The sequence below is a fragment of the Oncorhynchus mykiss genome, chromosome 15 (assembly GCF_057628025.1).
Source record: "Oncorhynchus mykiss isolate SJ-2025 chromosome 15, ASM5762802v1, whole genome shotgun sequence".
Taxonomy (NCBI): domain Eukaryota; kingdom Metazoa; phylum Chordata; class Actinopteri; order Salmoniformes; family Salmonidae; genus Oncorhynchus; species Oncorhynchus mykiss.
The window spans coordinates 45,640,012-45,652,500 of record NC_143036.1 but is presented as its reverse complement, the minus strand read 5'-3'; the positions used below and the strand labels follow the sequence as shown (position 1 = coordinate 45,652,500).

At 38.5% G+C, this 12,489-nt stretch overlaps 11 non-coding genes across 11 annotated transcripts; all 11 read right to left on the bottom strand.

The window, feature by feature from the left end:
• Positions 1-2,891: 2,891 nt before the first annotated feature.
• Positions 2,892-2,963, bottom strand: trnaa-ugc (transfer RNA alanine (anticodon UGC)). The gene has a single exon. It is a non-coding gene; the product is annotated as a tRNA-Ala (tRNA).
• Positions 2,964-3,812: 849 nt separating this feature from the next.
• On the bottom strand, positions 3,813-3,884 carry trnaa-ugc (transfer RNA alanine (anticodon UGC)). The gene has a single exon. It is a non-coding gene; the product is annotated as a tRNA-Ala (tRNA).
• An 848-nt stretch (positions 3,885-4,732) lies between these two features.
• trnaa-ugc (transfer RNA alanine (anticodon UGC)) lies at positions 4,733-4,804 on the bottom strand. The gene has a single exon. It is a non-coding gene; the product is annotated as a tRNA-Ala (tRNA).
• An 850-nt stretch (positions 4,805-5,654) lies between these two features.
• trnaa-ugc (transfer RNA alanine (anticodon UGC)) lies at positions 5,655-5,726 on the bottom strand. The gene has a single exon. It is a non-coding gene; the product is annotated as a tRNA-Ala (tRNA).
• Positions 5,727-6,573: 847 nt separating this feature from the next.
• On the bottom strand, positions 6,574-6,645 carry trnaa-ugc (transfer RNA alanine (anticodon UGC)). The gene has a single exon. It is a non-coding gene; the product is annotated as a tRNA-Ala (tRNA).
• Positions 6,646-7,496: 851 nt separating this feature from the next.
• Positions 7,497-7,568, bottom strand: trnaa-ugc (transfer RNA alanine (anticodon UGC)). Its single transcript has one exon. It is a non-coding gene; the product is annotated as a tRNA-Ala (tRNA).
• Positions 7,569-8,414: 846 nt separating this feature from the next.
• trnaa-ugc (transfer RNA alanine (anticodon UGC)) lies at positions 8,415-8,486 on the bottom strand. The gene has a single exon. It is a non-coding gene; the product is annotated as a tRNA-Ala (tRNA).
• Positions 8,487-9,338: 852 nt separating this feature from the next.
• trnaa-ugc (transfer RNA alanine (anticodon UGC)) lies at positions 9,339-9,410 on the bottom strand. Its single transcript has one exon. It is a non-coding gene; the product is annotated as a tRNA-Ala (tRNA).
• An 851-nt stretch (positions 9,411-10,261) lies between these two features.
• trnaa-ugc (transfer RNA alanine (anticodon UGC)) lies at positions 10,262-10,333 on the bottom strand. The gene has a single exon. It is a non-coding gene; the product is annotated as a tRNA-Ala (tRNA).
• Positions 10,334-11,184: 851 nt separating this feature from the next.
• On the bottom strand, positions 11,185-11,256 carry trnaa-ugc (transfer RNA alanine (anticodon UGC)). Its single transcript has one exon. It is a non-coding gene; the product is annotated as a tRNA-Ala (tRNA).
• Positions 11,257-12,108: 852 nt separating this feature from the next.
• Positions 12,109-12,180, bottom strand: trnaa-ugc (transfer RNA alanine (anticodon UGC)). The gene has a single exon. It is a non-coding gene; the product is annotated as a tRNA-Ala (tRNA).
• Between the last annotated feature and the right edge of the window lie 309 nt (positions 12,181-12,489).

Here is a 12,489-nt window from a genome sequence, read left to right as displayed (position 1 = left end):
CAACAGACCGGTACCGAGGTAGCTCTAGTTTTCATGTTATCGACACCTGAGGTTGGTGACCTACAGGTAGGAGTTGAAAGAACCCTACTAGAGGGCTCCTCCCTTACCTCCCTGCACTAACATGTTAGAGACCTTTCGCTCTGTCTCTGCCAGACTTCATACGGGAAGGAAACAGCGGACCCCACACAAACCAGCCATGCGAGCCCTCTCTCCAGATCCCCACATCAGCCTGCCTAAGGCAGCTCGATTTGTCCTCGTCAGACATCCTGTCAGTAGGGGTTGAAGAGGCCCTACTGGAGGTCCCCTCCCTTACCTCCTCACATTAGCCTGCCAATGACTGAATGTCTTGCACTGTGCAGTGTCCCAACCCACGGGGCCCATGGGTTGTCTCCACCTCGAGTCTCTGAACGTAGAGGAGACAAACACACTTCCATGTGAGGTCGTGAGGTAGCGCCAGCTAATCGTTATTCACATACCATTCAACTTCATGCTCCGAGAAGCGTGGAGAGAGCTCCCACCATGTCGTGTAGAGTCCCGTACTCAGGCGAACCTGAGACTTGGTAGTACACCGCTGGACGCCCATCTCCATGTAATGTTAACTCTCGGCAAGCCGCATCCCACTCAACCCTAGCATGTAAGTCTGAGCACTAACATACAGACATTGAACCACCCCTGTCAGGTGTCACACAAGTAGGGGCTGAAGAGGCCCTACTAGAGGGCCCCTCCTTTACCTCCCCGCACTAGCCTGCCAGGAACGATTTCTCCAGCCGCTGGAGAAAGACTCGTAATTTTTGCACGCTATTCCAATGTATGGTTGGGAAGGCCCATTCTGACTCTGGTTGTCCTCCGGTCTTCTATCTATTTTCGATTTTGGGGTCACCTTTTTACGGGTGTCACACAGGGTAGGAGTTGGGAGAGCCCTTCATCTAAAGCCTTCTTCGACTTTTCTCCACTTTCCTCCCCCGCTCCAGTTAACGATATGCGATTAAGCTTCTTGGTCTATTGATGGACTTCCACAGCTGCTGCTCCACTCAGGCTCTATACTATCTTTCACTCTATTTCTCCTGGTATAATCCCTGCCCTAAAAGACGCTAGAAGTCGCTAAATGACGTCATCACCTAATTTGCATAATTGACCATGATCATGTAATTGTGATGGACGCTGTTGGAGAGAGGAATAACTCCGTGGGAGAGACAAGAAGTGAGTAAAAAACACACTAGATATATTTAGAACTACAAATGAACTTTCTTCTGTCGATTCTTGTTTTTTTTATGTCACAATTCCAACCCTCCTCCTTTATCCGGGCTTGGGACCAGCAAAAGTGACCCAAAAGAGACACTCTGGCGGAGCAACTTAGTTTTTAATTGTATTTTTTTGTTTTTCAGTTTTGTTTTCTTAATTTGGTTTGGTTTTTAACCTTATGGTCCACTTAGGAGCCTACGACAAGTCACAGTAAAACATTAACATTTTTAACCATAACATAAAAATAAATAATTCTATGCAATCTACATTAACAATCTAAATGGACCAAAAAGAGACAATAGAAAAAAACTTTCAATTGCAATGTGAGAAAATGATGGTACCTAGTCTAGCCCTAATTCAGGTTAATCGTGTTTTTTTTTAAATGTAAGCCAGGGCGGGATCAGCCAGCAGCGGCTTCCCACATTCATATACAGTCTGGAAGCGGAGGGGTGAACTATTAATACAATGTACTTTTTATATACACCACTCCATTGAAACTACAATGAAATGATAGCAGCAATTCTTGAAACAGGTACGGACAGGGATCGAAAACATGAACTTCAGTTTTTGAAAATTATGCCATAAAAGTTGGCAACCATGCCACTTCTGTTCTATAAATGTACTAACAGGGATTGAACGCATATTCTTCAGATTACAAGACCAAATGATTTTGCACATCTCTGTTTCCTGCTTAGAATTTCAACATTCTGGAAAGTAGAAGTTGGGTCTTTGCAAAGAAACATGGAGAAGCTGGGGATTGAACCCAGGACCTCATACATGCAAAGCACTGAGCTACATCCCCTTTCTGCAAAAGAAAAAAATGTTGCTTATTTTTTAAAATGTCACCTTTATTTAACCAGGTAAGCCAGTTAAGGACAAGTTCTCATACACCACTGCGACCTGGCCAAGATAAAGCAAAGCAGTGCAACACAACAACAACACAGAGTTACACATGGAACAAACAAATCCGGGCTAGGGACTAGCAAAAGTGACCCAAAAGAGACACTCTGGCGGAGCAACTTAGTTTTTAATTGTATTTTTTTGTTTTTCAGTTTAGTTTTCTTAATTTGGTTTGGTTTTTAACCTTATGGTCCACTTAGGAGCCTACGACAAGTCACAGTAAAACATTAACATTTTTAACCATAACATAAAAATAAATAATTCTATACAATCTACATTAACAATCTAAATGGACCAAAAAGAGACAATAGAAAAAACTTTCAATTGCAATGTGAGAAAATGATGGTAACTAGTCTGGCCCTAATTCAGGTTAATCGTGTTTTTTTTTAATTGTAAGCCAGGGCGGGATCAGCCAGTGGCGGCTTCCCACATTCATATACAGTCTGGAAGCGGAGGGGTGAACTATTAATACAATGTACTTTTTATATACACCACTCCATTGAAACTACAATGAAATGATAGCAGCAATTCTTGAAACAGGTACGGACAGGGATCGAAAACATGAACTTCAGTTTTGAAAATGATGCCATAAAAGTTGGCAACCATGCCACTTCTGTTCTATAAATGTACTAACAGGGATTGAACGCATATTCTTCAGATTACAAGACCAAATGATTTTGCACATCTCTGTTTCCTGCTTAGAATTTCAACATTCTGGAAAGTAGAAGTTGGGTCTTTGCAAAAAAACATGGAGAAGCTGGGGATTGAACCCAGGACCTCATACATGCAAAGCATGCGCTCTAACACTGAGCTACATCCCCTTTCTGCACAAGAAAAACATTTTGCTTATTTTTTTAAATGTCACCTTTATTTAACCAGGTAAGCCAGTTAAGGACAAGTTCTCATACACCACTGCGACCTGGCCAAGATAAAGCAAAGCAGTGCAACACAAACAACAACACAGAGTTACACATGGAACAAACAAATCCGGGCTTGGGACCAGCAAAAGTGACCCAAAAGAGACACTCTGGCGGAGCAACTTAGTTTTTAATTGTATTTTTTTGTTTTTCAGTTTAGTTTTCTTAATTTGGTTTGGTTTTTAACCTTATGGTCCACTTAGGAGCCTACGACAAGTCACAGTAAAACATTAACATTTTTAACCATAACATAAAAATAAATAATTCTATACAATCTACATTAACAATCTAAATGGACCAAAAAGAGACAATAGAAAAAACTTTCAATTGCAATGTGAGAAAATGATGGTAACTAGTCTGGCCTAATTCAGGTTAATCGTGTTTTTTTTTTTTAATGTAAGCCAGGGCGGGATCAGCCAGCGGCGGCTTCCCACATTCATATACAGTCTGGAAGCGGAGGGGTGAACTATTAATACAATGCACTTTTTATATACACCACTCCATTGAAACTACAATGAAATGATAGCAGCAATTCTTGAAACAGGTACGGACAGGGATCGAAAACATGAACTTCAGTTTTTGAAAATGATGCCATAAAAGTTGGCAACCATGAACTTCTGTTCTATAAATGTACTAACAGGGATTGAACGCATATTCTTCAGATTACAAGAACAAATGATTTTGCACATCTCTGTTTCCTGCTTAGAATTTCAACATTCTGGAAAGTAGAAGTTGGGTCTTTGCAAAAAAACATGGAGAAGCTGGGGATTGAACCCAGGATCTCATACATGCAAAGCATGCACTCTACCACTGAGCTACATCCCCTTTCTGCAAAAGAAAAAAATTTTGCTTATTTTTTAAAATGTCACCTTTATTTAACCAGGTAAGCCAGTTAAGGACAAGTTCTCATACACCACTGCGACCTGGCCAAGATAAAGCAAAGCAGTGCAACACAAACAACAACACAGAGTTACACATGGAACAAACAAATCCGGGCTTGGAACCAGCAAAAGTGACCCAAAAGAGACACTCTGGCGGAGCAACTTAGTTTTTAATTGTATTTTTTTGTTTTTCAGTTTAGTTTTCTTAATTTGGTTTGGTTTTTAACCTTATGGTCCACTTAGGAGCCTACGACAAGTCACAGTAAAAAATTAAAATGTTTAACCATAACATAAAAATAAATAATTCTATACAATCTACATTAACAATCTAAATGGACCAAAAAGAGACAATAGAAAAATGTTCAATTGCAATGTGAGAAAATGATGGTAACTAGTCTGGCCTAATTCAGGTTAATCGTGTTTTTTTTTTAAAATGTAAGCCAGGGCGGGATCAGCCAGCGGCGGCTTCCCACATTCATATACAGTCTGGAAGCGGAGGGGTGAACTATTAATACAATGTACTTTTATATACACCACTCCATTGAAACTACAATGAAATGATAGCAGCAATTCTTGAAACAGGTACGGACAGGGATCGAAAACATGAACTTCAGTTTTTGAAAATGATGCCATAAAGGTTGGCAACCATGCCACTTCTGTTCTATAAATGTACTAACAGGGATTGAACGCATATTCTTCAGATTACAAGACCAAATGATTTTGCACATCTCTGTTTCCTGCTTAGAATTTCAACATTCTGGAAAGTAGAAGCTGGGTCTTTGCAAAGAAACATGGAGAAGCTGGGGATTGAACCCAGGACCTCATACATGCAAAGCATGCACTCTACCACTGAGCTACATCCCCTTTCTGCAAAAGAAAAATATGTTGCTTATTTTTTTAAATGTCACCTTTATTTAACCAGGTAAGCCAGTTAAGGACAAGTTCTCATACACCACTGCGACCTGGCCAAGATAAAGCAAAGCAGTGCAACACAAACAACAACACAGAGTTACACATGGAACAAACAAATCCGGGCTTGGGACCAGGAAAAGTGACCCAAAAGAGACACTCTGGCGGAGCAACTTAGTTTTTAATTGTATTTTTTTGTTTTTCAGTTTAGTTTTCTTAATTTGGTTTGGTTTTTAACCTTATGGTCCACTTAGGAGCCTACGACAAGTCACAGTAAAACATTAACATTTTTAACCATAACATAAAAATAAATAATTCTATACAATCTACATTAACAATCTAAATGGACCAAAAAGAGACAATAGAAAAAACTTTCAATTGCAATGTGAGAAAATGATGGTAACTAGTCTGGCCTAATTCAGGTTAATCGTGTTTTAAAAAAAAAATGTAAGCCAGGGCGGGATCAGCCAGCGGCGGCTTCCCACATTCATATACAGTCTGGAAGCGGAGGGGTGAACTATTAATACAATGTACTTTTTATATACACCACTCCATTGAAACTACAATGAAATGATAGCAGCAATTCTTGAAACAGGTACGGACAGGGATCGAAAACATGAACTTCAGTTTTTGAAAATGATGCCATAAAAGTTGGCAGCCATGCCACTTCTGTTCTATAAATGTACTAACAGGGATTGAACGCATATTCTTCAGATTACAAGAACAAATGATTTTGCACATCTCTGTTTCCTGCTTAGAATTTCAACATTCTGGAAGGTAGAAGTTGGGTCTTTGCAAAAAAACATGGAGAAGCTGGGGATTGAACCCAGGACCTCATACATGCAAAGCATGCACTCTACCACTGAGCTACATCCCCTTTCTGCAAAAGAAAAAAATGTTGCTCATTTTTAAAATGTCACCTTTATTTAACCAGGTAAGCCAGTTAAGGACAAGTTCTCATACACCACTGCGACCTGGCCAAGATAAAGCAAAGCAGTGCAACACAAACAACAACACAGAGTTACACATGGAACAAACAAATCCGGGCTTGGAACCAGCAAAAGTGACCCAAAAGAGACACTCTGGCGGAGCAACTAAGTTTTTAATTGTATTTTTTTGTTTTTCAGTTTAGTTTTCTTAATTTGGTTTGGTTTTTAACCTTATGGTCCACTTAGGAGCCTACGACAAGTCACAGTAAAAAATTAAAATGTTTAACCATAACATAAAAATAAATAATTCTATACAATCTACATTAACAATCTAAATGGACCAAAAAGAGACAATAGAAAAATTTTCAATTGCAATGTGAGAAAATGATGGTAACTAGTCTGGCCTAATTCAGGTTAATCGTGTTTTTTTAAAAAATGTAAGCCAGGGCGGGATCAGCCAGCGGCGGCTTCCCACATTCATATACAGTCTGGAAGCGGAGGGGTGAACTATTAATACAATGTACTTTTTATATACACCACTCCATTGAAACTACAATGAAATGATAGCAGCAATTCTTGAAACAGGTACGGACAGGGATCGAAAACATGAACTTCAGTTTTTGAAAATGATGCCATAAAAGTTGGCAACCATGCCACTTCTGTTCTATAAATGTACTAACATGGATTGAACGCATATTCTTCAGATTACAAGACCAAATGATTTTGCACATCTCTGTTTCCTGCTTAGAATTTCAACATTCTGGAAAGTAGAAGTTGGGTCTTTGCAAAGAAACATGGAGAAGCTGGGGATTGAACCCAGGACCTCATACATGCAAAGCATGCGCTCTACCACTGAGCTACATCCCCTTTCTGCAAAAGAAAAAAAAATAGCTTATTTTTTAAAATGTCACCTTTATTTAACCAGGTAAGCCAGTTAAGGACTAGTTCTCATACACCACTGCGACCTGGCCAAGATAAAGCAAAGCAGTGCAACACAAACAACAACACAGAGTTACACATGGAACAAACAAATCCGGGCTAGGGACCAGCAAAAGTGACCCAAAAGAGACACTCTGGTGTAGCAACTTAGTTTTTAATTGTATTTTTTTGTTTTTCAGTTTAGTTTTCTTAATTTGGTTTGGTTTTTAACCTTATGGTCCACTTAGGAGCCTACGACAAGTCACAGTAAAACATTAACATTTTTAACCATAACATAAAAATAAATAATTCTATACAATCTACATTAACAATCTAAATGGACCAAAAAGAGACAATAGAAAAAACTTTCAATTGCAATGTGAGAAAATTATGGTAACTAGTCTGGCCCTTATTCAGGTTAATCGTGTTTTTAAAAAAAAATGTAGGCCAGGGCGGGATCAGCCAGCGGCGGCTTCCCACATTCATATACAGTCTGGAAGCGGAGGGGTGAACTATTAATACAATGTACTTTTTATATACACCACTCCATTGAAACTACAATGAAATGATAGCAGCAATTCTTGAAACAGGTACGGACAGGGATCGAAAACATGAACTTCAGTTTTTGAAAATGATGCCATAAAAGTTGGCAACCATGCCACTTCTGTTCTATAAATGTACTAACAGGGATTGAACGCATATTCTTCAGATTACAAGACCAAATGATTTTGCACATCTCTGTTTCCTGCTTAGAATTTCAACATTCTGGAAAGTAGAAGTTGGGTCTTTGCAAAAAAACATGGAGAAGCTGGGGATTGAACCCAGGACCTCATACATGCAAAGCATGCGCTCTACCACTGAGCTACATCCCCTTTCTGCAAAAGAAAAAAATGTTGCTTATTTTTTAAAATGTCACCTTTATTTAACCAGGTAAGCCAGTTAAGGACAAGTTCTCATACACCACTGCGACCTGGCCAAGATAAAGCAAAGCAGTGCAACACAAACAACAACAGAGTTACACATGGAACAAACAAATCCGGGCTAGGGACCAGCAAAAGTGACCCAAAAGAGACACTCTGGCGGAGCAACTTAGTTTTTAATTGTATTTTTTTGTTTTTCAGTTTAGTTTTCTTAATTTGGTTTGGTTTTTAACCTTATGGTCCACTTAGGAGCCTACGACAAGTCACAGTAAAACATTAACATTTTTAACCATAACATAAAAATAAATAATTCTATACAATCTACATTAACAATCTAAATGGACCAAAAAGAGACAATAGAAAAAACTTTCAATTGCAATGTGAGAAAATGATGGTAACTAGTCTGGCCCTTATTCAGGTTAATCGTGTTTTAAAAAAAAAATGTAAGCCAGGGCGGGATCAGCCAGCGGCGGCTTCCCAAATTCATATACAGTCTGGAAGCGGAGGGGTGAACTATTAATACAATGTACTTTTATATACACCACTCCATTGAAACTACAATGAAATGATAGCAGCAATTCTTGAAACAGGTACGGACAGGGATCGAAAACATGAACTTCAGTTTTTGAAAATGATGCCATAAAAGTTGGCAACCATGCCACTTCTGTTCTAAATGTACTAACAGGGATTGAACGCATATTCTTCAGATTACAAGACCAAATGATTTTGCACATCTCTGTTTCCTGCTTAGAATTTCAACATTCTGGAAAGTAGAAGTTGGGTCTTTGCAAAAAAACATGGAGAAGCTGGGGATTGAACCCAGGACCTCATACATGCAAAGCATGCGCTCTACCACTGAGCTACATCCCCTTTCTGCAAAAGAAAAAAATGTTGCTTATTTTTTAAAATGTCACCTTTATTTAACCAGGTAAGCCAGTTAAGGACAAGTTCTCATACACCACTGCGACCTGGCCAAGATAAAGCAAAGCAGTGCAACACAAACAACAACACAGAGTTACACATGGAACAAACAAATCAGGGCTTGGGACCAGCAAAAGTGACCCAAAAGAGACACTCTGGCGGAGAAACTTAGTTTTTAATTGTATTTTTTTGTTTTTCAGTTTAGTTTTCTTAATTTGGTTTGGTTTTTAACCTTATGGTCCACTTAGGAGCCTACGACAAGTCACAGTAAAACATTAACATTTTTAACCATAACATAAAAATAAATAATTCTATACAATCTACATTAACAATCTAAATGGACCAAAAAGAGACAATAGAAAAAACTTTCAATTGCAATGTGAGAAAATGATGGTAACTAGTCTGGCCCTAATTCAGGTTAATCGTGTTTAAAAAAAAAAAATGTAAGCAAGGGCGGGATCAGCCAGTGGTGGCTACCCAAATTCATATACAGTCTGGAAGCGGAGGGGTGAACTATTAATACAATGTACTTTTTATATACACCACTCCATTGAAACTACAATGAAATGATAGCAGCAATTCTTGAAACAGGTACGGACAGGGATCGAAAACATGAACTTCAGTTTTTGAAAATGATGCCATAAAAGTTGGCAACCATGCCACTTCTGTTCTATAAATGTACTAACAGGGATTGAACGCATATTCTTCAGATTACAAGACCAAATGATTTTGCACATCTCTGTTTCCTGCTTAGAATTTCAACATTCTGGAAAGTAGAAGTTGGGTCTTTGCAAAAAAACATGGAGAAGCTGGGGATTGAACCCAGGACCTCATACATGCAAAGCATGCGCTCTACCACTGAGCTACATCCCCTTTCTGCAAAAGAAAAAAATGTTGCTTATTTTTTAAAATGTCACCTTTATTTAACCAGGTAAGCCAGTTAAGGACAAGTTCTCATACACCACTGCGACCTGGCCAAGATAAAGCAAAGCAGTGCAACACAACAACAACACAGAGTTACACATGGAACAAATAAATCCGGGCTAGGGACCAGCAAAAGTGACCCAAAAGAGACACTCTGGCGGAGCAACTTAGTTTTTAATTGTATTTTTTGGTTTTTCAGTTTAGTTTTCTTAATTTGGTTTGGTTTTTAACCTTATGGTCCACTTAGGAGCCTACGACAAGTCACAGTAAAACATTAACATTTTTAACCATAACATAAAAATAAATAATTCTATACAATCTACATTAACAATCTAAATGGACCAAAAAGAGACAATAGAAAAAACTTTCAATTGCAATGTGAGAAAATGATGGTAACTAGTCTGGCCCTAATTCAGGTTAATCGTGTTTAAAAAAAAAAAATGTAAGCCAGGGCGGGATCTGCCAGTGGCGGCTACCCACATTCATATACAGTCTGGAAGCGGAGGGGTGAACTATTAATACAATGTACTTTTTATATACACCACTCCATTGAAACTACAATGAAATGATAGCAGCAATTCTTGAAACAGGTACGGACAGGGATCGAAAACATGAACTTCAGTTTTTGAAAATGATGCCATAAAAGTTGGCAACCATGCCACTTCTGTTCTATAAATGTACTAACAGGGATTGAACGCATATTCTTCAGATTACAAGACCAAATGATTTTGCACATCTCTGTTTCCTGCTTAGAATTTCAACATTCTGGAAAGTAGAAGTTGGGTCTTTGCAAAAAAACATGGAGAAGCTGGGGATTGAACCCAGGACCTCATACATGCAAAGCATGCGCTCTACCACTGAGCTACATCCCCTTTCTGCAAAAGAAAAAAAAATTGCTTATTTTTTAAAATGTCACCTTTATTTAACCAGGTAAGCCAGTTAAGGACAAGTTCTCATACACCACTGCGACCTGGCCAAGATAAAGCAAAGCAGTGCAACACAACAACAACACAGAGTTACACATGGAACAAATAAATCCGGGCTAGGGACCAGCAAAAGTGACCCAAAAGAGACACTCTGGCGGAGCAACTTAGTTTTTAATTGTATTTTTTTGTTTTTCAGTTTAGTTTTCTTAATTTGGTTTGGTTTTTAACCTTATGGTCCACTTAGGAGCCTACGACAAGTCACAGTAAAACATTAACATTTTTAACCATAACATAAAAATAAATAATTCTATACAATCTACATTAACAATCTAAATGGACCAAAAAGAGACAATAGAAAAAACTTTCAATTGCAATGTGAGAAAATGATGGTAACTAGTCTGGCCCTAATTCAGGTTAATCGTGTTTTAAAAAAAAAAATGTAAGCCAGGGCGGGATCAGCCAGTGGCGGCTTCCCACATTCATATACAGTCTGGAAGCGGAGGGGTGAACTATTAATACAATGCACTTTTTATATACACCACTCCATTGAAACTACAATGAAATGATAGAAGCAATTCTTGAAACAGGTACGGACAGGGATCGAAAACATGAACTTCAGTTTTTGAAAATGATGCCATAAAAGTTGGCAACCATGCCACTTCTGTTCTATAAATGTACTAACAGGGATTGAACGCATATTCTTCAGATTACAAGACCAAATGATTTTGCACATCTCTGTTTCCTGCTTAGAATTTCAACATTCTGGAAAGTAGAAGTTGGGTCTTTGCAAAAAAACATGGAGAAGCTGGGGATTGAACCCAGGACCTCATACATGCAAAGCATGCACTCTACCACTGAGCTACATCCCCTTTCTGCAAAAGAAAAAAATGTTGCTTTTTTTAAAAAAATGTCACCTTTATTTAACCAGGTAAGCCAGTTAAGGACAAGTTCTCATACACCACTGCGACCTGGCCAAGATAAAGCAAAGCAGTGCAACACAAACAACAACACAGAGTTACACATGGAACAAACAAATCCGGGCTTGGGACCAGCAAAAGTGACCCAAAAGAGACACTCTGGCGGAGCAACTTAGTTTTTAATTGTATTTTTTTGTTTTTCAGTTTAGTTTTCTTAATTTGGTTTGGTTTTTAACCTTATGGTCCACTTAGGAGCCTACGACAAGTCACAGTAAAACATTAACATTTTTAACCATAACATAAAAATAAATAATTCTATACAATCTACATTAACAATCTAAATGGACCAAAAAGAGACAATAGAAAAAACTTTCAATTGCAATGTGAGAAAATTATGGTAACTTGTCTGGCCCTTATTCAGGTTAATCGTGTTTTAAAAAAAAAATGTAGGCCAGGGCGGGATCAGCCAGCGGCGGCTTCCCACATTCATATACAGTCTGGAAGCGGAGGGGTGAACTATTAATACAATGTACTTTTTATATACACCACTCCATTGAAACTACAATGAAATGATAGCAGCAATTCTTGAAACAGGTACGGACAGGGATCGAAAACATGAACTTCAGTTTTTGAAAATGATGCCATAAAAGTTGGCAACCATGCCACTTCTGTTCTATAAATGTACTAACAGGGATTGAACGCATATTCTTCAGATTACAAGACCAAATGATTTTGCACATCTCTGTTTCCTGCTTAGAATTTCAACATTCTGGAAAGTAGAAGTTGGGTCTTTGCAAAAAAACATGGAGAAGCTGGGGATTGAACCCAGGACCTCATACATGCAAAGCATGCGCTCTACCACTGAGCTACATCCCCTTTCTGCAAAAGAAAAAAATGTTGCTTATTTTTTAAAATGTCACCTTTATTTAACCAGGTAAGCCAGTTAAGGACAAGTTCTCATACACCACTGCGACCTGGCCAAGATAAAGCAAAGCAGTGCAACACAAACAACAACACAGAGTTACACATGGAACAAACAAATCCGGGCTAGGGACCAGCAAAAGTGACCCACAAGAGACACTCTGGCGGAGCAACTTAGTTTTTAATTGTATTTTTTTGTTTTTCAGTTTAGTTTTCTTAATTTGGTTTGGTTTTTAACCTTATGGTCCACTTAGGAGCCTACGA